This window comes from Giraffa tippelskirchi, chromosome 6, assembly GCF_054371585.1.
Source record: "Giraffa tippelskirchi isolate mGirTip1 chromosome 6, T2T-mGirTip1v1.2.pri, whole genome shotgun sequence".
In the NCBI taxonomy this organism is placed as follows: Eukaryota; Metazoa; Chordata; class Mammalia; order Artiodactyla; family Giraffidae; genus Giraffa; species Giraffa tippelskirchi.
The window spans coordinates 21,684,445-21,709,558 of record NC_137280.1 but is presented as its reverse complement, the minus strand read 5'-3'; the positions used below and the strand labels follow the sequence as shown (position 1 = coordinate 21,709,558).

The 25,114-nt window shown below is 35.9% G+C and overlaps 1 protein-coding gene across 19 annotated transcripts in view; it reads right to left on the bottom strand.

The window, feature by feature from the left end:
• Positions 1 to 25,114, bottom strand: part of OXR1 (oxidation resistance 1) — a 492,548-nt gene that overhangs the window by 397,120 nt on the left and 70,314 nt on the right. For 14 of the 19 annotated variants that reach the window (XM_081500389.1, XM_081500401.1, XM_081500398.1 and 11 more), the window contains one exon: positions 16,371 to 16,463. The exons of the other annotated variants lie outside the window; for them this stretch is intronic. The gene's annotated coding sequence lies outside the window, so the exon portion shown is untranslated. The remainder of the gene's footprint in view (positions 1 to 16,370; positions 16,464 to 25,114) is intronic. 19 annotated transcript variants of the gene reach the window in all.

Sequence of the window (25,114 nt, the reverse complement as noted above, 5' to 3'; positions counted from 1 at the left end):
GGGTCAATCAGTTATGTGCTCTAAATCAGTTTTATACATTTGTGATAAAAAAGTTCAAGATATTGATTAGCTCATAGTAGATACTGAAAAAAAAAGAGTTCCTTGGCACAAATTGTCATTATATCCAAAGTTTAATAAAAAATCATTCATTACTACATCTGAACAAATAATTTATAATAACACATGGGGGATAATCAGTATGTTTTTATGTAACAAACATTTCCACACACTTTTTGGAACATTTACTGTGTACAGTGTTCTATGATTTTGAACCAAAATTTTCTTAAGGTACAATTAACTCCATGGTACTATGTTAGGCTCTTTCATTAGTTCAGGCCATAAATCTGTTGACAAACATTCACTGAACATATACTATGTATGTTTAGGCTATCCTAGGTAGAGCTCAGGAATAAAGACAAACAGCACATAAATAAAACATTGTCTCTGCCATCAAAAAAATTTAATATAAAAAAGATAATTATAACAAAATAGGACAAGAAAAATTTACACAGAGTGTATGGGAATACAGAAGAGGGGCTTCTATCCCACTATTAAGAGATTTTTGGAAAGATTTCTAAGGAAAATATGTCCCATACTAATACCATCAAATCTCATTGCAAGTTTCAAAAGAAAAAAATTAAAGTGACAGAATAGACAGAGTTTATCCCTTTCTCATAGAAACCAATCTTGAGTCTTAAGAAGGCCAAGGTGGATATGGCAACTTCATGGACACCAGGTAAGCAGGCTCCTTTTCTGTTTCACCATTCTCAACAGATGGTTCCCTATCATGCTCTAAGTGGCTGCTGACTCCAGGGAGTGTGTCTGGGTCCAGCTAGCAGAAAACAGGAAGAAGGAAAGAAGGATGCATCCTAAAATTTACACATGAAATTTCCACTTGCATTTCATTGGATGGTGTGTAGTCACACGATCATTCCTAGTCTAACAGAGGCTAGAAAATGCAGCCATTATTCTGGACAATCATCTGTTTAGCCACAAACCAAGGTGTCTATGAGAAAGAAAGTGGGGTGGGTGGAGTGGGCCTTGAGGGAAAACTAGCACTGTCTGCCATGTTTGAGGCTCTGTGATCTTTACCCCCAATATTTTATGATGTTGTACCTACTGCATAGTGGCAAACATGGGACAGAGGAGAAGTGGAATTGATCCATGTTCATGGGTAATTTTACATATTTGATATATAATTTTAAATATCAAACTTCCTCAGTTTTCTTGAATCATTCATAGAATCAATAAAATGTTTTCTGTGCCCTACTATTTACCACGCCTTAACTAAGGACACGAAGATTAATAAAATATAGTCTTTGCTCAGAAAGAGTTCACTGTCTAACACAGATACCATCAAAAATAAAATAAAAAAATAAAATACACTCTAAAAATTGCTGTTTATGTTCAGCATACAAGGAGCTATAGGGGAATAGAGAAAGTACCATAACTCAAATGCTCTAATTGTAAGAGATTCTGACTACCAGTGGAGTAAGCAGCTCGATAGTCTATATCCTAAATCATCTTGCATGCCAAGAAGTTTTCAAGCCCATCCTGCCCACGGTTAATTGCTAAAATGTATGGGGGCTTATGTTTACTAAGGATATAAGAACTTGACATTCCCCTCCTCAAACTGGTAACTGCAAACTCTCATAATTTATATTCGCTGAGTCTCTAGGGTTTGGTTATTGCCCCTTTCCTCTACCCCCAAAAATGTATGTAATACTGTCTGACACAATTCATCCTTTAGAAATTCTTAATTCTATCTTTAGAGAAATGTAATATATCTGGATGTTATTATTTTAATACCTAACTAAATTATGCTTACTGAATTATACTTTGGGGTTTTGCCAAGAGTTTGCACTGAGGGACATCATTAAAGAAAATAATGAGTAAACAAGCAAAAACCAGGCCTGTGAAATCAGCTATTAGGTTCAGTGAAATATTAGTCAGCACAAAAATACTGCCCTTGTAAGCATTTGGTGGAAAAATGTGTCAGGTCTCAACACCAGGAAAACTACTGTTCTAAATTTCTGGTTTCTGTCAATATGGTTTGCTTGATTTAAATTCAATAATGCAGAGAAATAGAGAAAACCAATAGAATGGTAAGAGTAGAAATCTCTTCAAGAAACTTGGAGATATAAAAGGAACATTTTATGCAAGGATGGGCAAGATAAAGGACAGAAATGGTAAGGATCTAACAGAAGCAGAAGAGATAAAGAAGAAGTGACAAGAATACACATCAGAACTATACAAGAAGGTCTTAATAACCCAGATAACCACAATAGCGTGGTCACTCACCTAGAACCAGATATTCTATACTGAGAAGTAAAGTGAGCCTTAGGAAGCATCACTATAAACAAAAATAGTGGAGGTGATAGAATTCCAGCTGAGCTATTTCAAATCCTAAAGGATAATGCTGCTAAAGTGCTGCACTAAAAATGTCAGAAAACTTGGAAAACTCAGTGGCCACAGAACTGGCAAAGTTAGTTTTCATTCCAATCCCAAAGAAGGGCAATGCCAAAGAATGTTCAAACTACCGTATGACTGTTCTTGTTTCACATCCTAGCAAAATGATGCTCAAAATCCTTCAAGCTAGGCTTTAGCAGTACCTGAATCAAGAAATCCCAGATGTACAAGGTGGGTTTCAAAGAGGCAGAGGAACTGGAGATCGAATTGCCAATATCCTTTGGATCATAGAAAAATCAAGAGAGTTCCAGAAAAACATCCACTTCTGCTTCATTGACTATGCTAAAATCTTTGTGTGGATCAAAACAAACTGTGAAAAATTCTTCAAGAGATGAGAGTACCAGACCTCTTTACCTGTCTCCTGAGAAATATATATGGAAGTCAAGAAACAACAGTTGGAACCAGACATGGAACAATAGACTAGTTCCAAATCAGGAAAGGAGTACGTCAAGGCTGTATATTGTTATCCTGCTTACTTAACTTATTTGCAGAGTACATCATGCGAAATGCCAGGCTGAACGAATCACAAGCTGGAATCAAGATTGCAGGGAAAAATATCAACAACCTCAGGTATGCAGATGATACCACTCTAATCACAGAAAGTGAAGCAAAATTAAAGAACCTCTTATGAGGGTGAAAACGACAGTGAAAAACCTGGCTTAAAACTCAACATTCAAAAAGTTAAGATCATGGCATGCAGTCCCATCATGGCAAATAGAAGGGGAAAAAGTGGAAGCAGTGACAGATTTTATTTTCATGGTCTCCAAAATCACTGCAGACAGTGACTGCAGGCAATTAAAAGACACTTGCTTCTTGGAAGAAAAGCTATGACAAACCTAGACAGCATATTAAATAGCAGAGACATCACTTTGCCCGCAAAGGTCTGTATAGTCAAAGCTATTTTTTTTTCCAGCTTCCCTTATAGCTCAGTTGGTAAATTATCTGCCTGCAACACAGGAGACCCAGGTTCAATCTCTGGGTCAGGAAGATCACTTGGAGAAGGAAATGGCAATCCACTCCAGTATTCTTGCCTGGAGAATCCTATGGACAGAGGAACCTGGAAGGCTAGAGTCCACGGGATCACAAGAGTCAGACATGACTTATCGACTAAACCACCATGTTTTTTTCAGTAGTCACATATGTCAGAGTGACAGTTAGACCAGAAAGAAAGCTGAGTGCCAAAGAATTGATGCTTTCAAACTGTAGTGCTGGAGAAGACTCGTGAGAGTCCCCTGGACTGCAAGGAAATTAAACCAGTGAATCCTAAAGGAAATCAACCCTGAATATTTATTGGAAGAACTGATGCTGAAATTCCAATATTTTGGCTACCTGATGCGAAGAGCTGACTCATTGGAAAAGACTCTGGTGCTGGGAAAGGTTGAAAGCAAAAGGAGAAAAGAACGGCAGAGGATGAGATGGTTAGATAGCATCACCGACTCAATGGATGTGAATTTGAGCAAACTCTGGGAGATAGTGGAAGACAGAGAAGCCTAGCATGGTATGCTTCACGGGATCTCAAAGAGTTGGACATGACTTAGCGACTGAACAAAATCAACAATTCTACAACACATGGCGTTACTGCAATTTATGCTTATTTCCTTGCTTTAACTTATGGGAAGCTCTGAAGCAAATTTATACATCTCTTTAAGAACTATATAAGGCCTTGGGCCTTGAGGTCTGTTTTTTTACACCAATCCATTTTTCCATTTTTGCCAACTTTGATTTTTAAGCTGTCTTGATAAACACACACACACATATACACACTATACTTATGTAAATACATATAAAACCATTCTTAAGTCTGTTTTAGAATGAGAAAAGACCACAGTTTCAGAGTTGTTTGCTTCTACAAAATGAAGAAATAACATGTAAAGAAATTAGATCCAGTATCTTAGAACAAGTCAAACAAAACTGTTGCTCTTGTAGGTCAAATATCATCAGTGTATGTGATCCAACTTAACATAAGTGAAGAGTCAACCACTACAGCCTTCAGCCTGACTAAACCTTAGACATGTTTCTTTTTGACTGTGGGTCTCTGACCTCCCCTTTCTTGGAAAAACTACCAGTGTAAATTCATTCTCTGCCTCTTTGAAATGTAAATCTTCTTCCAGTCTCTGGCTAGTTTTACAACCAAGGAAGGCCCTTCATAAGTACCTAAGAACCAACCCTTTGAAATGTAACTCTAAAAGGAGATATTGCTCCGCTCCCCATTCTCTGTGGGAGGACAGAAGCCTAACTTTCATAAACACCAATCAACAAAGATGCCTGATCACAATGACCTACCTCCCCAACACCTCCACTACTTTTCTACTAGCTCACCCACAGCACATAAAAACCTTCCTGCCTTTTGTTTCAGCAGAGGTGAGTTCCATCTCTTTCCTCTACTTAAAGAAAGAAAGAAAGAGAAGTCATTCAGTCATGTTCAACTCTTTGTGACCCTGTGGTCTGTAGCCTACCAGGCTCCTACATCCATGGGATTCTCCAGGCAAGAATACTGGAGTGGGTTGCCCTTTCCTTCTCCAGGGGATCTTCCCGACCCAAGGAACGAACCTGGGTCTGCCACATTGCAGGCAGAAGCTTTACCCTCTGAGCCACCAGGGAAGCCCCTCCTCTATTGAAACAGTCTTGACTTAAGTTATCCCTGCCAGCTGAACTCTGGTTCAATTTTTCTTTGAGACAGTCTTGTTTTTAGTCCTTAAAGTTCAGAAAAATTTCCTAAGGTGCTGGCAATATTGTTAAAAACTGCAGTCTTTTCTTAATCTACTTTACCTGCAAGCACTATCAACTTGGATTTTAATAAGTTCATATTAAATGTGGATTTGTAAAAAAAAAAAAAAAAAACAAAAAACAAACTAGAGAATTGCATTTTAATGTAGACTGCATACAAGTAAAATATTTGAACAAAAAAATCATAGTGACCACTGATAATTGAGGCTTCCCAGGTGGCAATAGTGGTAAAGAATCTGCCTGCAAAGCAGTAGGCCCAAGTTCGATCCCTGGATCAGGAAGATCCCCTAGAGAGGGGAATGGCAACCCACTCCAGTATTCTTGCCTGGAGAATCCTATGGACAGAGGAGCCTGGAGGGCTACAGTCCGTAGGGTCACAAAGAGTTGGATATGACTGAAGTGACTTAGTATGCATTCATAATTACTATGACATTAGTTTTGGTATTACATTATCTTTTATTTTTATTTGCATCTTATAACTAAATGATTCATTTCTTCAAGGACATACACCTTGAGGCACTCAATAAAGTTTACTCAGTTGGAAAACACATGCTCAAAAAAAGCTCATTATGTTTACATTTCCATGAAGTAGAGTTTTTCAGAGGCCTTGAGAGTGGGCTTGTTATTCTTTTAAATGACATTTAAATGATTCATTGTTTATCAATACAACCTTTCCAGAAAAAAAAAATCTTTATGATCTTCAGGCAAGTTTAAAATTTCCATTTATTGTGATGATTCACAATCTTTATTCTAATCCCAATATCAGTCTCCACACTGAAGTATGAATTTATAGCTTTCGGCCAAAATTCTAGCATTACTAGGAGCCATATTCTGCCCCTTTGTCACAAGGAAAAGAGAATATATCTTCATGGTTATATAAAGGTTTCAAAATATATGGAATAATTTGACTTTCCCTGAATGCCAAGCCAGGACTTATAAGTTATAAGTATAGGCACAATTGTTCTCTTTAGATTAATCTTTTAGCACAATGTTAAGGAAAATGGTATGTGAATTTACTAGACCTCTCACGGCATAGTCATTAAAAATGTGAATAACACCTGAAAAAAAAACAACAGTGGATTATTGTGATTATAATTTACCAAAATAATTATTTTAATAGTTTTATTCATGAGTAACATTCTAGACTTTAAAATCCAGTTGAAAGGAATATGGTATTTTCATATGCTCATTTAGTTGAAATTACTTTGCCATTTAGTTATAAGCATAAAAGAATTTCTGTAAAGTGATCTGACTTAAGCAAAAGAAGCATTTTCATAACCTAGTCCATACATAAACAGATGCTTTTGTGTCTTTAAGATGTTACAATTCCATGAATATCAGCTTAAGGAACCTACCACATAATAAAAGTATGCTTTTATATATAACCTATACTTAAGACAATAAATATATAAAAATACTTGGAATAGGAAAGGAAAATGATTAAGGGTTTTTGACCACAAACCCTATTGAGTGATACTAAACATTATATAGGATAATTTCAAACTGGGTGAGAGTACTGGAGTGGGCTGCCATTGCCTTCTCCTGTAAGACTTGAAGTGATCTGATTAACATAGATAGTGTTTCTTTCAAACTTTCCTAACCCTTGTTAGGTGCAGCTCCCTCATAATACCGTGTTCCTAATCCACAATAACTTTTGGAAACAATGGATTACTTCCTTTACATAGGTCTATATTTCCCTCTAGGTTTTAAGTTCCTTGAGAACAAACACCAAGTCTCAACACAACCTAGTAAACCTAAGGCCTATCACAGTGCCGGAGACGGAGAAGAAAAAATAATAAATGTAAGTTAAAAAATAAAGAAATAAATGTCTGAAATAAAGAAATGTAAAATTCTACAGAATGCTGAACTAAAGCAGTGACTCTTTGCCTTTTAAACTAAAAATATCATTTTTTTAATTTTGATTTTTATTTACAGGTTCCATACTTCTAAAATGTAATCACTTTTTAAACTGATTTTTTATGTTTCTTTGAAACTTGTATACATCAGGGAATAATAATTATGGAAACGTTGAGGGGAAATCATTTCATTTTTCAAGTCTCTTTTGCTCCTCAATTTTATCCGAACCATGGCTTAGAAGGAAACTACGTAAACTAAGATCTTTCTGTTTGGATATGCAAAATGAGGTCAAACAGTTCTAATACTTTATCTACTTCTGGAATCATCACACAAAATCCCTACTAGGAGACAGATGTTTCTCTCTAGAACAATTCCGTGATTAAGGTCAGCATGGCTATAGACCAAATAGCACAATTACCTTCCAAGTTGTTTTTATACCCAATTGATACTTGGCCCCCAAAATACAGTCTTTGCAGAAGGTTGGGAAATCCCACACATGACAACTTCATATCAGCACAGATGGTAACCTTGGAGAAAAGCTAATGCAAAACTTTATGTGTCCTTTCACTGCAGTGCAGCTGTCATTTTACTTGTATTAAAGCCATTTCATGGGAGATATTAGTATTCAATTGAGCATGTCAGTAATTGGTCTAAAAGCATTTATCACAAGAGACTTGGCTATATTTATGATTATCCTAAGTACCCACTTCCAAAATATCCCCTATGTTCACATTATAGGAAGTACTTATCATAAGAGAAATAAAAGGTTATGGGCCTTAGAGTAATTTTTAAATAAATTAACACACTAAACAAAGATCACTTTAAAAGAGTTTGAGATTATTTTCTTCAGAATAATTGACTGTACCAGATATTAGTAGGACTTTCTGAAGAATATTCATTTTATTCTTATATAAACTACCATGATACATTTTTCACCTGTGTTTTTGTGCTTTGATCTCATTTTCTCTCAAACCATAATATAATCATAAGCTTCTCTGCTGCCTACATCTTCCAACTCCATCTCTTCCTAATTCTTCTCCTCTGTGTCCCTGATTCCATACAATCTTTCCTATGACTTTAAACTATGCCTTTCTCTTACTTCCTACCTTTACTGACGAACTCCATGAAATATTACCTGCATCCACTGTCTTCTCTTTTTCATCACCCATCTCTGCCTTCTAGTTTCTACTCCAATAAGCTCATCACCAGTCAACTGATTCCAATAGTCTTGTGTCAGATGCCATTCTCATTGTTTACTTGTCCTGAACTCTCCTTCTTTAACTTCTAGGATGCTGAAACATCCAGGCTCTCCTAACCCTCTCTGTCCTTCATTAATCTATCACCATTCCTCCATTTCCTTTATGTTGAAATTCTTGAAAGTTTTGTCTAATGTGATTTTCCCAGTACATGATTCACAAAGTTCTATCTATGGATCTGATATTTTTTTCTGACTTCCAGAATCATTTTTTCTAGTTATTTATTAAACAGCTGACAAACCTTGTTTCTTGTTGTTATTTTACCACTTAACAATATCTCAAGTCACTGTTCACTTTTTATACCTACTACCACCACCCAAGTTCAAGCTCTTATTATGCTTTGTCGTAACTATCTTTTTTCAGATATTTTTAAGTAACTGAAAACAAATAAATAAATAGATACTAAAGAACACTTTAAAATCTTAAGATGGACCAGCATTCTAATTGAAAAATAGATTTTTTAAAGGTTCTTTGGCAGGTTAGTGTTTGATAAGGAATATATCATTGTCTGGAAAATACTTGAAGCCTATCCCTGAGTGCTAGTCTTCTCTGGTACAGTTTTCAAATCACTACCTAGAAATGGCTCCATTGGCTTTGAACTTGTCTCTGATCCTCAGTCCATACTAGAAATTAATTTTAATAAGGCAAAGCACATATACACACAAATTCCTTATTTAGAAAACCTCAGATAACCTCCACCACCTAAATACTACACTTGGGGTCTCTTCCATATTGTTTGGCCCCTATTTTCTGGCTTGTCCTCACTCAGTTCGATTACCACCATTTAGTGAATTTGTTTTCACCCTCTGCTGCAGGCCTCACACAGCACTCTGTACATTGTAAGTAGTCAAAAATATTAAATTTAAATCTCAGTTCAAAACTCAAATTTTTCAGGTGTACCTTATTGTACCCAAGGGTAGCACTAACTACACAAGTCTTTTAAAATGTATGATACATCTAAACTGCCTAAGGTTCTTAGAATTTACAATATTTTTTGATGAGTCGCTGAAGGTTCAATCTCATGTGGATTGCCCAGTAGAAAAGATTGACAAAACACAGTTTATTTAAGAACAGAAAGAATTTTTTCTAAATAAATCTTTCAAGTGAAAAAATACCTTAGGCACACTTAATAAATTTTCCTGTAATCTCAGAACATAAGCACTTTAATATTCAGGATTAACTTGGGAGAATAGCTAATACAATCATGCTGCGATGGAGAAAAAAGGATTTTCTTAGCTTATCATCCAAATTTTCTTTCTTCACAGCAGCACTTACTCAACAATTTCTTCGTCAACTCTTAATTTCTTAAATAAAAATTTACTCCTCTCAACCCCAAGTCTTTGTGTTCTTCTAAGAAACCACACTCTTAAGAATCGTCAGAAACACTCCTTGAAAATGACCGAATGCCTCCTTCCTCAGCCAAAGTTCTATGATTTGAGAACCATATAATAGGCAATTTACTCTTCAACATTTCCTTAAGGACCCTGAGATGTTCAGAGTTATGCAAATACATAAGGTTTTTATTTGTTGGTTGAATTGTTTTTTAACATTACTTTTAACTTCTCACTTAAAAGTTGTATCAGCTTATTTTTGGATATTTAATATCCTGGATCTTTTTTCTTATCTTTTGATAACATTCATTTTTAAAATGCCACATTTTACCAAGAAAATAAGTATTTATGAAAAACTTTTAGCTCCCTTTGTTGACTGTGTTCTGTAATTCACTGGGAAAAACTGCTACAATCTCATTACCAAAAAGTTGCTTGAAATGATGCTGCCTTGGATAGTTTTTAAATTGTTTGTACCATTCTTGGCTTGGTGTTGAAACCTGACTTCTATACCAAATGATCAATCTCTTTCATCTTCTTCAGATCTTCAAAGATATGTAGTACCTTCAGTAACATCTATCTACTTTCAAAGATCATGATTATTCATTGCATGAGGTATATTTCTAGCTTTTCAAACATACCAAACTATGCTTGAGTGACACAGTGAAGCTTTGCAAAACCAATAATCATAATATAGAATTGTGATAGACATTTTTATAACTAGGGAAAAAAAAAGTCTATGCATTATAGATGAAGACATACACATGACCAGGCTAACATCTTTTGTGTGTTCACCCCTTTCAATATACTTTCAATGAGTCTTCCAATGAATGGAATTCCCTAGATCTTTTGTACTCACCAACTTTCTTCAAAGGCTTTTCCATTTCATTAGAAGACACTGAAATGATCTTCTAAGGAGAACAGCTAAGCTATGATGGAAGAACACATTCTCCTACATGGACTCACCTGCAACTTAAATATTTCTATTTTTGCACTATATAAATTTGTTACTTGAATTTCTATTTGGATGGTAAACTTTTAGTGAAAATTTTTATACATTGTTTTAGCAAATATTTGGATAGCAAGAGTCCAGATAGTGAGGGCTTTCTGTTTTGCAGGAATACGCATGTTTAGTGGTCTATAATTTAAAATTTTAGAGTTAAGAAACATTGCCCAATTCATTCCTCCATGCTCCAGGCAGAATTAATTGCTGCCAGTTAAGAACCCCTATTACTGCCTATAAATGTTTAAAAATCAGAGGGGGAATCTGGTCTGTAGCATCTGCCAATTTCTGTCATGTACAGAATTCAACTATAAGGGGGCAATTTCAACATGCCAATGTGGCATCGTTGAAAGGAAAGTTGGGAAGGAATGCTTATTATTGGTCCTCAGGCACCATGTTGGTGTGGGCTGGCAAACAACCTGTACACAGAGTACAAGGTGTGGAGAAAGTGAGGAAAGGGGGAAAGCTGAGATAAAATATTTTTAAAAAATGGAAAGAGAAGCACTGAAGAAAATTCTTGGAGTGAAGAGGTCAGGTCAATAATAGATGGAAGGATGAAGCCAATACAAAAATTAAAGAAAACTTTATCTGAGGCTTAACAAAAAGAGGTGAGGTTGGTTATAGACAGAGGAACTTTTTTAGGTATAGGATGGGAAATTGTGGTACTTAAGACCAAGAGAGTTCAGAGTTTCCAATACTTTTGAACAGTAGGAAGCTAAGCAACTGGGCAGCCCTGGGCTGTCAGGATAGATGAGCTCATGTGGGGTATAGGAGCAGATGGTGATCAGGAGCAAGTACTAAATATATGTGTATGTATGCATGCATATAGTTGATGTACTTACCTATCTATCCCTACTAGACTGAACTCCTCCAGAGAAATAAAAGTAACTTTTTTACCTTTGTTTCTTTGACATATATTGCCTAGCTCTTTTTGTTTTCTTTTAACATTATTCTTTTTTTTTCAAACTTTTTATTTTATATTGGGGTATAGCCAATTAGGGCTTCCCTAGTGACTCAGATGGTAAAGAATTAACAGTGCTGTGATAGCTTCAGATGAACAGCAAAGGGACTCAGCCATAAATAAAGATGTATCCATTCACCCCCATCTAGGTTACCACATAACATTAAGCAGCGTTCTATGTGTGATACAGGAGGTCCTTGTTGACTTATCCATTTTAAATATAGTAGTGTGTACATATCTTGATAAGTAGACATAGACTCAATGATCAAATAAACACAGAAAAAATAAGAAAGTATTTCTAAAAGGACATACTATTTTAAATATCCTTTATTTCTCAATCTCATTCAAATCCAATTAACTAGAATTTAAATATCATGTTTATGGTATTTGCTGTTGTTGTAGACAAGAGAGCATTTACTTGGGGAAGAATGACCTAAGTCTCAAGATAAAAATTTTAAGTAATGTACTGCTTATAAAAGAGATTATATACACATAGATGACATAAAACACAGGAATCTCTCTCCCCTTTTTATAGGATATGTAGAACAGTACTTTTAGTATAAAAGCTGAAATATTTTAAATGCGCTTGTGCTAAATGAACTATTCAGGCTTAGCTCTCACTTAATGTCTTTATTCAGAGTTCATATTTGCTTATTTCTGCAGTATGAATAGTGCAATTTTATGTAATATATCTTTGAGATGACAATAAGATTTGCTATAAACGTTTTGCAAATATCAATAAAGGTTGAACAAAACAGTGGCTTTAAGAGAAAACGTTTGAGAGATATCCAAGATTGTAATAGGCAATATAAATTTATTGCAGTTTACGTCATTGCTTTCTGCTGTGTTCCCTGGTGCTTTTACATTCTTTATTAATTCATCCATTCATTGATTCTTTGGACCATATTTAAATGACTGTTACCTGAGAGGCATTGTTCTATGAGCCAGGATTGTAGCAAAAAAATACAAAATAAAAAAGCTGCTGTCCTCATGTGGTTTAATATCACAGTATAGGAAAAAGATTATAGCAACAAAATAATAAAGAAGGAATGATAAATGCTGTGAGGAAAAGCAAAGTAAGGCAAGGGGCCTGCCTGTGAAAAGGCTATTATTTTAGATATGGTGGTCAAGGAATGTCAATCTAAGGAGGTGACATCTGGAAATATATATATATATATAAAAGGAAACAATTGAATCTTTCTAAAGCACTTATGGATTTTGAAGAATTTTTCAAAGTTACATAAAAATAAAAGTAGGGAATACAGTAGCTCAAGTAAAACTTATAAAGCATATTATTACACTTACTTTTGCTTTCTTAAATGGAATAAGCCAAAGAAAATTTATTGATGACTTGAGTGGCAGATCATTATTATGATCCATTTAAATCAGAAGCTTTTCTTTCCTTTCCCCAACTGACAGCTGCTCCAATTACAACCTATCAGTTGACTGCTGCTAATTGCTATGGTATGGAAAATTAGAGATATAGTTAAAAGGATTCAGTGAAAACAGTTAAAACATTCTAACTGATGGCCTTAATGCTTGCCTATAGAGAAGAAGTCTTGGTGGTAGGCCTACACAAGTTCTTTCCTTAACTCTGAAAATTTGTGTTTGTCAACTGACTCAGAAAAGAAACATATAGATAAAAAATATGATTTACATATGAGATCACAAAAGCTAATATTTATTAAGTGCTTACCCTATTTCAGACTCTGTTCTAAGCACTTTATCTCGATTCCTCTTTCAAAAACTAAGCATGCTCTCTCAGTTTTATTGTCTGGAAAATGCAGAGAAAAGTAGTACCCTCTTCAGAGTTTTACTGACAAATTTATTATTTACCATCTATTATATAGCAAAGAAAAAATTATATTTTTTATCAGAAGGAAGATAGAATAATATATAAAGACTCTCAGACAGAAATGAACTTGTGTTTTAGGTACTGCAAAAGTCCAGTATGACTCATTCAGTGTGTGTGCGTGCTCAGTCACGTCTGACTCTTTGCGGCCCCATGGACTGTAGCCTGACAGGCTCCTCTGCCCATGGTATTTTTCAGGCAAGAATACTGAAGTGAGTCGTGGTTTCCTCCTCCAGGGGATCTTCCCAACCCAGGGATCAAACCTGCGTCTCTTGTGTCTCCTGCTTTGGTTAGGTGGATTCTTTACCATTAGCATCACCTGGGAAGTACTACTCATTCAATATGTATTCAATATATCTAAATAGCAGTATGTGCTACATGCCAGAATATTACTGGTTATCTTTTTTTTTCTATTTTATCTTTTGTTAAATTTGTCAATGCTCATATTTGCTGAACACATGCAATGAGGGGGTAACTACCAAATAGCAAGATTTCAAATCAGTTTCCCAATGTGGAAACAGAAATCCCAAGTCTGTTCTTAAAGAAAACATGAAATGCAAAATATGAGTCTCCCTTTAAGAAGAGAAACAGCTTTAACAGAAAACTGAAAAAGACATTGCTTTATTTAGGTGCTATGTATAAATTCCTTCTTTTGAGGATGAGGATAACTTGAGAGGACAGAGAGTATTCACAGCTCTATTTGCTAAAAGGTAGATTAAGACCAGATACGACATTAAAGAGAGAGGGAGGGAGAGAAGCAGTATGACAACAGAGAAGCACGTATTTCCTTTCCAGATAGTCACTCTTTGAATACATTTCAAGAAGAATAAAATACGTTGGGAAAGTGAAAGCCACTCAGTCGTGTCTGACTCTTTTTTGACCCCATGGACTATACAGTCCATGGAATTCTCCAGGCCAGAATACTGGAGTGGGTAGCCTTTCCCTTCTCCAGGGGATCTTCCCAACCCAGGGATCGAATCCAGGTCTCCCACATTGCAGGCAGATTCTTTACCAGCTGAGCCATCAGAGAGGCCCAAAATATGGTTCAGGATATACTGACAGTTAATATCAATACACCTGTAAATCATTTCAGACATAACAACTTACAATGAAAACTCTGAGATTTTCCACTGAAGAGTAAGGTGTTTTTTTTTCCCCCTAAAGCTATAAGAAGCCAAATTAGTTTTTAGTTTCTGAGACAGTTATTACAATGTTATGTTTTCCTTATGTACAATTTTAAATACTGAAATACAAATGCTTCTGATAGTACTTGAAGCCAAACATGATATGAAGTTCTGTTTATACTTCAATATAAGGTAAAGGTGATTAATTAAATTTAAAATGGAGACTTTGTACTTCTACTTCCTTTCTTTGAAGAAATGTTTTCTTCTGTCCCTTATAACTTGACAGAAAAAGTATGATGTCAAAAACACTTATATTTGGAACTCTGAGACATTTAGGACCTTGTACAACAAATTCTGACAATGTTTAAATAATTTTTAAAGTCACATCAATAGGCACCTAAGAGTCATTCCATAATGAAAGTTTTCTATGTGCACAATGTTACAAAGTTCAGAGACTTAGGTTCTACCCCAAGATGATATCAGAAACCTATGAGACCCTAGTCCTTTAAGGAGCAGCAATCTCTGTCTCTATCTGTAAAACATGGAAGATGAAGTACGTCACCTGCCTGAAATATTTCATAGAATGTCAAGCACTATTCCAATAATCTTTATCATTTATTACCATTGTTACCTCAGGTAACAAGTTTTAAGATTCTAGGATTGTGCTAATAAAGCTCTTTGGAAAAACTAATAAAATTTGAATCCCTAAATATGAAATTGTATTTCACATAATATTAACATTAAATATATTTGATTGTATTCTAGTTATTAGGTGTATAACGATATGTTCATCAGATATTTAATTACCTAGAAGGCCATAGTCACAAATCATGCTTTAATAGTACGTAATAAAGTTTATCTCTTTGTATCTCTCTTTTTGCCTTTCTCTGTTTCTGTCTCTCCTTCTTTGCACAGAGACACACACACAAGTATATTGCTTCCCCATTTTTAGAAAAATTAGTAAATAAATCAAGTATTACTATTCTACTAGGTATGTCCTATGCTTCAGTGAAAATCTCTATTTAGAAAATTTTTGGATTCTTGACAAACTAATTTCAACAAATGTTGGCATATATAGCTGAAATATACAATAAATAATTTAGAGAAAGAAATGTTAAGTTTTCTTCATTTACTGACTTTTTTCCCCTCTCTGTTCTCAGCTTATGCTGCTGTCACATGTGACATAAGCTCTTCCTTTCTGTTTTCTTATTTTAGTCAATAAGCCAACATCATGTACAGAACACGTCTAGAGAAATATTATCTTAGAATAATAATTTCTTCCAAACTGTTTTTGTTCATTAAGTATGACATCTGACAGAGATATTTTGGACTTAAAAATCATAACTAAAATCTCATCAGGAAACAGTAAGAATATTCATGAATTATCTCTGTACTTCTATGTTAATTACAAAACTAAATAAGTCATGCTTTATAATGCAGAGATTGTTCTCAATTAGAAAATTGACTAAGCATAGCTGCTGGATGTTAAATTTTAACATATTTGTAAAATACAAATACAGCTTTCTTTATGAAGGGTTTATAATATCCTATCGTTATGCTATAGACATTTGCCTAACAACATTTGAATTAAGCTCTTTGCCTAAATGACACTTGCCAGCATAAGCCATTGGTTTATGTCAACATTCCCAGATCATTAAAGAGTCCTTCTGGTCTAATGTTTATAACAAGAAGTAATAGGAAGTTTTGTCAGCCTGTGACACTGCCAAAAATTCTCCAATTTGGTTTTCATTTCCTACTAAGAACTGTAGAGGAGTTCACCAAGAATAAAATACCTTCAGAAGAGGAAGTTGAAGTCAACGTAGTGGGCCTTGCCAGCGTCCCTTCCCAAATCCAGTTAGTAATAAGACTCTGCAGGGAGGAGGAACCTGGCAACAATAAAAACGTGCTCTAAATTAGTTAAAGCTGATGGACACAATGTGATTCAATGCATTGGTTTGAATTTAGGCAGAAGTCTACAGGTGAAATGTGAGTGAGGGAGCAACATATTACAAAGAGATCACTGGGTTAGTTAGACTGGGAAACCCAATCCCTTAATGACCAGAGGTAGGTCATTTGCCCCCAAGGGAGTAACACACAGCCATCATTCAAAACAGCCTGATGAAACACCCCCAGTCTCTGACTTTGCCACTGGAACTGCTGAATGCCCATATCACATCTCAACTGCTATTCTTCCCAACAGCACACAATGGTCGCCTCAGCGTCCTTGGAGATGCATGGGATGCCAGACAATACTTAGTCCTCACAGTCAGTCTGCATCTGTCCAAGCTGAATAAACTGCGATCCTGCCATCTGCTTTTTGACCAGCCTTCCTCACCCCTCCCTTCTTTCCAATGGGCCTAAGGAAAATGGGATTGGTGTTAAAGTCAACTTTTCTATTCATATCTTGTGAATCTGAATTATCTATGTAAAAACTCACTCTTATAGAGAAAAATCAAAGACCCTGAACCTAGTTCTAATTCTAAATAATCGAGGAAATCATTTAGCTCAAATTACATGCTTTAATATTACTTCAGTGAGTAGGCTACCATAGTGACTGTAACCAAGTGGGTATGATGGGGTGAAAGGAGGAGAACAGACACTAAAGGTCCAAACTGTCATGTCCTTCCATGGAAAAGAGTTTGTGAAAGATGCAGCCTTTAATTCTGGGTGGTGAATAAGGCAGTCTGACTCAAATATTTTTCAGTATTTACTGCAGACCACTCTTCAGTTTGGGATAACCAGAAATCAAAGAAAGACCTGATCTCAAGGAGTTAAAGGTGCGGTGAAGGTGGCAGAGATGAAAATGTGCACCTAAGTATGATGTAACTGTATGCCTGGGGATTAGAAGAGGAAAGTGGAGGATATAAAGGCATGGATCAGGGCAAGGAAAGGCAGGTCTGGGTGAGCTTCCTAAAGGTCAAGTCAGAGTTTATGAAAATTGCCAGTTGAGGCACTTTGAGTGAGAGAAGAAACATATTCCAAGGCCACTGAGACAGCATGGCATGTTGACATGGTTAGGAATGGGTATGGCATAAAAGGTATGTGTGTGTCTGCGTGTCTGGGTGTTTAGGGTAAGACGTGAGATGAAATGGGAAAGGTAGGTATGATGTTCCAAAAAAAGATGTTAATTTTTTTTAGATGTTAGGTAAACACTTAAAACACAAGCAAGCAAAACAAAAATAAGCTAGAATTTTTCACTATTAAAAATATTTGCATGTCAAAGGGCACTACAAAGAAAGTGTAAAGATACTCCACAGAATAGGAGAAAATATTTACAAAGTAGAGCTGTTAAGGCTTTAGCATTCACAATATATAACAACTCTTACAACCAATAAAAAGAAAACTTGTCCAATTAAAATTGAGGCAATTAACATATTTAAATGTTGGTGAGAATGTTTAGAAATTGGAGCTCTCATATCTTGTTGATTAAAAAGCAAAAATGTGGAAAACAGCTTGACAGTTACTCCAAAATTTAAACATAGTTTTACTACATGACCCAGCATTTCCACTCCTAGGTATTTATACAAGTGTTGAAAGCATGCACTCACACAAAAACTTACAATAAATGTTCATAGCACTGTTTTCATGATAGCCAAAAGTGGAAGGAAGTCAAACGTGCATCAGCTGATAAGAGGGTAAACAAAATGTAGCATACTCATACAACCATACAATGGAACACTATTCAGCCACAAAAAGAAAGGAAGTACTGAGACATACATAGATAAACCTTGAAAACTTTATGCTGAGTAAAAGAATACAGACAGAGAAAGTCTCACTTTGTACAATTCAATTTATATGAAATGCCCAGAATAGGCAAATCCACAGTGACAGAAAGCAGATTATGGTTACCAGGAACCAGGAAAGAATAGAAAGTGACTGCCAATAGGTATGGAATTTCTTTTGTGAATGATGCAAACGTTCTGGAATTAGCAGCGATGGTTGTACAGTTGTTTTTCTTTTTAAAATATTACTGATTCTATACTTTAAATGGGTGAATTTATGGCAAACATTTTATTTTGATTAAAAAAACATTTAATGTGTTGCCAAAGGAAATGTAAACTCCACGGACATGACATGGTAGGTTTGAGTCTCAATTACAAGGTACAAGTCTCCAAAAGTCAGTTTTATCTTTCTTGGCTTTTCCCATGATCAGTCCTTGTACTATAAATGCATTCAATTTCTGGCCAACAAATTATGTAGGAATCAGTAAAAATCTAATTTGTTATGATAAGTATGGTACATTTCTTCTTTTTTATATGGAGACTTAGTGACATCTAGAAAACAAGATGCAAATTAATTCCAATACACTGCATGCAGAATGGTAAAGAGCACAGAAACTTTGATATTGAATGTAGAATGTGTTAAAGAAATATCAAGTAGACATGAAATAAAGACCCAGGAGGTGATTTAGGGTAGTGATTGTTGTTGTTGTTTAGTTGCTAAGTCATGTTGACTCCTTGTGACCCCATGGACTGTAGCCCATCAGGCTCCCTTGTTCATGGGATTTCCAAGGCAAGAATACAGGAGTAGGTTGCCATTTTTTTTCTTCAGGGAATCTTCCCAACCCAGGGATTGAGCCCAAGTCTCCTGCAGTGACAGGCAGACTCTTTGCCACTGAGCAACAACAAGAGTAGTGCTACCCCGGTACAATTCACAGAGCTCTGCTAATCAAAGAAATGTTAGTTACCAGTCTGCACTGACATAGAATCTTGTACCAGAATGAAAAACATTAATTTGTTATGATAAGCATGACAAGTTTCCTAAACAAACATGGCAAGATCTTAAGTGTCAGTTTTTCTTCTATAGTATGTTTAAAAGTGGAGATCCAACTGGAAAAACATCCAACTAGAAGAAGAAATATGGCAAAAACGGATTCTTAAAAACAATACATGCACAGCTCTAATTTTGAAGCTGCTAATTTATCATGTTAGCCTAAACTTCCCCTTGATACCTTCCCATTTCCTGAATACATGACTTGGTTTTATAAATTCCCTAATCCAAAAAATGGTATCATTTATTTTATGAGAAAACAAAAAGGAGAAGAAATTAGTGTATGTGGAGTTGGACGGAAGGAGAGTAGAGATACATACACCCTGTCCTTTCTAAGAAATAAATATAACAAATGGTGCCAAAAGCATTCCGTTAAAGACATTTATGTAGTGTTTCCTATCACAAATTACAAAGAATAAAATTCTGTCAAAATGGAATTTAAAGAACTTCCTTCTGTAATTCTCACAAATAACTTCAAAGCCATCACTTATTACATTATAGCTTTACTAAAAAGCTAGTACAAGATATGTTTAAAATAATTTTATAATTTAATTCTAAAATGCCTCTAAGATTCTGTAATTGCAATGAATTTAGTAAAGAAAAATGTATTTGTATAAGTGTTTCCATGACAAGTTAGTCTATGGTAGCAAAAATTTTAATTGTGAAAAACATTTGAAGTAATTTTTCAAATATTTCATTTCAATCAACTAATGGAAAAAGTTAACTTTAAAATATTTTGTTGATATTAGACAATTAGAATATACTACTTTTTTTGTCACTGGATGAAATGTTTACTTGATGATTAAAGTTAAAGTGAACTTAAATATTTATAAAGTAGAGTAAATAATATTGGAGTAGCAGTTCATAAACAGACAAATAACAAGTAGGTCTTGAACAAGACAGTTATTTATTGTACTTCTGTGATTCTGGGCAACTTACCAACCATAAATCACAGCCATATGCTAATAAAGCAACTCCAAAGTCTAAGAGATATTTACAATGAAACTTGCACTTAATACTTTCCCCTTCTTAACTAACATTTTTAAAACCAGCCAGTTACCACTTAACAAAATTAGCTTCTGGAGATCAAAGAATTATTATTTTCTCTGAGTCCTCAGAAAAATTTGCCAGCAACAACCACTTATTTTTGTAGTTGAAATGTTTCTAATGTATTTTACTGTATGGTCCAATCACTTTGGTTGAATGCTTCAAAACTGATCAAATAAAAGTGCCACTAGCTCTTCATACCTTGATGACACAGCCCAGTGAACTCAACAGCAGTCACCGGCACTTATACTGAATCATGCTGATTCAGTATGATTTGCTCCCATGCAGCAAAGGTGGGGTCTTGAGAGACTGAGCCATAAGCAAGCAGTCTTAATGCTACTCATCAGGTAAACAAAGCACATTCAGAGAAACTTTTACCCATGAGACGATTATCTTCTTTTCCCTTTTAATTTCATAAATGAGCATATTTTCCCTTTTTAAGGTATCAAATGATAAGTGTCTTTCTGTTGTAATAGATAGTCTGGTCAGAGACAGTTGAAAAGGGTTGTGGAAAAAAAAAAATCACTTGCTGAGCCCAAAGAACGTATTCCACAACACTTGGATATCTAGGTTGAAGTAGTTTTTTTTCCAGTGAGGCTTCTACCTTACCCGACTATGATGCCAAACTGAAAGCAAATATTAATACTTGAAGGAGCTAATTTTATTTTGAGGAAAGAACAGCTATCCTCATTCAACATTATTTCTTACAAGTCTTCAGAAAGTTGCCTGGCATTGTGTTAAGAACTGTAAATCCAAGTAAGATATAATACTACTCTTAAATCACTCAACCTAGTTGGGGAAACAGAGGAAGCAGAATGTACAAAGGCCAAGATTTATAAAACAGAATGGGAACTCAGGAAATAAGAAGTTTGTGGTTAAATCACAGGGCAGATATGGGGGAACAGCCAAACGATGAGGCTAAGAAGAGAGATAGAATTCATAGTGTGGCCAATACTTATTAAGGATGAACTAGATGCCAACAGTGCAAAAGGGTTCCCTTTTCTCCATGTCCTTGCCAACATTTGTTATTTCTCGTCCTTTTTGATAACAGCTTGGTGTAGCTACTATGGAACGCAGTATGGAGGTTTCTCAAAGAATTAAAAATAGATCTACCAAATGGTCTAGCAATTCCACTACTAGGTATCTATCTGAAGAAAATTAAAACACTAACTCAAAAGGATATACACACTCTATATTCACTGTAGCATTAGTCACAATAGCCAAGATATGGAAACAACCTAGGGGTCTATCAGTGGATGAGCAGATAAAGATGTGGAATACATGCAATGGGACACTACTTAGTCACAAAAAAAGAATGAAATCTTGCCATGTTGGACTACATGGGTGGACTTTGTGGGTATAATGCTAAGTAAGTGAGAGAAAGACAAATACTACATGATTTCATTTATAAATGGAATCTAAAAAACAAAAGAAACAAACAATAAATAAATAAAAACAAAAAGAAAACCCAGACAAAATAAAACAAAACTCATAGATATGGAGAACAGACTGGTGGTTGCCAGAAGGGAAGCTAATGGGGGGAGTGAAATGGACGAAGAGGATTAAAAGGTACACAGTCTTGGCTGTAAAATAAATGTCATGGGGATTTAAGGTACAGCATAGAGAACAGAGTCAATAATATTTTATTAACTTTGTACAGTGACAGACGGTATCTAGGCTTATTGTAGTGATTATTTCACAACATACCCAAATGTCAAATCACTATGTTATACACCTAAAATTGATGTAATATTGTATGTCAACTATACCTCAATAACAATCTAACTATATGCCAGCTGCCGTGGTAAATGCCACATATATTTTTTTCTCATTTAATCCTTGCAAAACAAGTCTATAAAAGCAGACCTTATTTTGATCACCCAATTATAGATGAGGAGGCTGAGACATAAAGAAGATGTGTAAACTGATACCTATGCTACCCAGTTAATAAGCAGGAGAACTATGATTTGACTGTGGCTCCAAGATTCCAGAGTCTATGCCTAAAATAAAGGGCCTTGTGTAGAAAAACAAGTTTTGCTTCTTTCTTGTTGTGTCTGACTCGGCAATTCCATGGACTGCAGCCTGTCCCACTCCTCTGTCCATGGAATTCTCCAGGCAAGAGTACCAGAGTGGGTTGCCATTTCCTTCTCCAGGGGATCTTCCCGACCCAGGGATTGAACCCAGGTCTCCTGCATTGTAGGCAGATTCTTTACCAACTGAGCCACTAGGGAAGCCCTTGCAGATGAAAAGGTGTTAGGGATGAGTCTTACAAAGATAAGCAGCACAATGAGTTTGACTCCAGACAAAGGCTACCCTGACCCAAAGTTGTGCATGAACTTCAAGGGACAGACCATGGAGTAGGTAGGTATCTGGACGGCCAAAGTGGTAATGGAGGCTGGAAATGATGGAGCTGTGAGTTTTGGCAGCAGAAATGAAAAGAAGCCATGGCTTTACTCGAACACTGATTCAATTAGAGATATTTAAGTTTCTAAATAATGACTGTGAAATGAGAAATATGCTCTTGATAATCCCTAAGAGTCATTAAATGTTCTGGTCTAAAAGAATGAAAGGTGACAGGGACTCCTATTATGCACTATTCCTGCTGAGAGCTTTTCTTTTCTCCTATTACTTTCTTCCTCTTCTGTCTTTTATTCTTGGCAATTCTGAATTCTAAAACAAAACTGTCACCCTTTCAATACATGTGTGAGTCTCAGCAAGCAAGGCTGACCAACACTGAAGTATAACACCTCCACTACAATCAGCTGCTGGCATGGCTGTGCTTACGTTTCACTTCGTGAATTTTCAGACACGTCCAAGAACATAGTTGTGCCTCCTTTGCTTATTAAATTTATGTTTAATTTTTAAAGGGGATTTTTTTCTATTTTTAGAAATTTATTTATTTATTTTTTTAAATAAATTTATTTATTTTAGTTGGGGGCTAATTACTTTACAATATTGTAGTAGTTTTTGCCATACATTGACATGTATCAGCCATGGGTTTACATGTGTTCCCCTTCCTGGACCCCCTTCCCACCTCCCTCCCCATCCCATCCCTCTGGGTCATCCCATTGCCCCATCCCTGAGCATTTGTCTCATGCATCGAACATGGAATGGTGTTCTGTTTCACATATGATAATATACATGTTTCAATGCTATTCTCCCAGAACGTCCCACCCTCTCCTTCTCCCTCAGAGTCCATAACACTGTTCTATGCAACTGTGTCTCTTATTCTGTCTTGCATATAGGGTTATCGTTGCCATTTTTTAAATTCCATATATAAGCATTAATATACTGTATTGGTCTTTTTCTTTCTGGCTTACTTCACTCTGTATAATGGGCTCCAGTTTCATCCATCTCAATAGAACCGATTCAAATGTATTTTTTTTTTAATGGCTGAGTAATATTCCATTGTGTATATGTACCACAGCTTCCTTATCCATTCGTCTGCTGATGGACATCTAGGTTGCTTCCATGTCCTGGCTATTGTAAACAGTGCTGCGATGAACATTGGGGTACACGCGTCTCTTTCAATTCTGGTTTCCTCGGTGTGTATGCCCAAAAGTGGGATTGCTGGGTCATATGGCAGTTCTATTCCCAGTTTTTTAAGGAATTAAAGGGGATTTTTTAATCCAAAAGAGGATTTTACTAGATAGGCGTAAAAAGCAAATAACAAACTTGTCATCATTAACAATCTTCCCCTTGATTGTTATGAAACAAATGAGGCTAATCTACAAACATCAGTGTGCCTTCCACCCCCCTAAATCAAAAGGGCCCCAACCTACTCCTATCAGGGCACTGTCCTACCCTTCACGTCTTCCACCTTGACCTCTTAGCACTGTAACACTTTGAAGAATGCTACCTGATAGAACACAAACACAATACACACATTACTCCAATGTAGTCTCTTTATATTTCTTTAGGAGTTCTGAATAGGCAGCATGATTAACTGTGGAGTGATTTTTTTAAATATTTTATTTCTGTATTTATTTAGTTGCTGTGGGTCTTAGCTGCAGCACACAGGAGCTTTTGTTGCAGTGCATGGACCCTCTAGTTGTGGCGCTCAGGCTCCAAAGCATGTGGGCTCAGTAGCAGTGGTCTGTGGGCTCAGTTGCTCTGCAGCATGTAGGGTCTTAGTTTCACAACCAAGGATCCAACTCCCATCCCCTACATTGCCAGGCAGATTCTTAACCACTGGGCCACTAGGTAAGTCCCAGCAGCGACCTGAATGAAGGGAAAACATGTTCCTACATTTGGAGAATCATATCTGAGCTGTCCATGATTCCTACAGATTTAGAAGATCACTTTGAAGATATTCTAAAATTTAAGTAACTGACCTGAAGAACTGTTAGTTGAGAGATTTGTTATGTGCACCTCCAGATTGAAACCTGGCATCACAAAGACCTGAACTAAACATGGGAGTCTGTTATTGCTGGTCACCTTGTCCTCCTATGTAAGAACCTCTTGTCCCCTAGCCAGGCCATTTCCTCTCCCCCGTCCCTCTCAGCAAGGCACTCAACTCATATTACTCAGAGCTTCTCATCCTTTGAGATGAAAATTTATCCAAGGGTATGCACACGGAGAGAATGGCCAAATACAACCCTTCTGAAGAAATTATAAACATCAAGGGGAAGAGAATCATAGTCTTTTCTCTGTAAATGTGAACTATGAGGCCTGGAACTAAGAGCTGACCATCTCTGTTGCCATTCATTACTCAAAAATG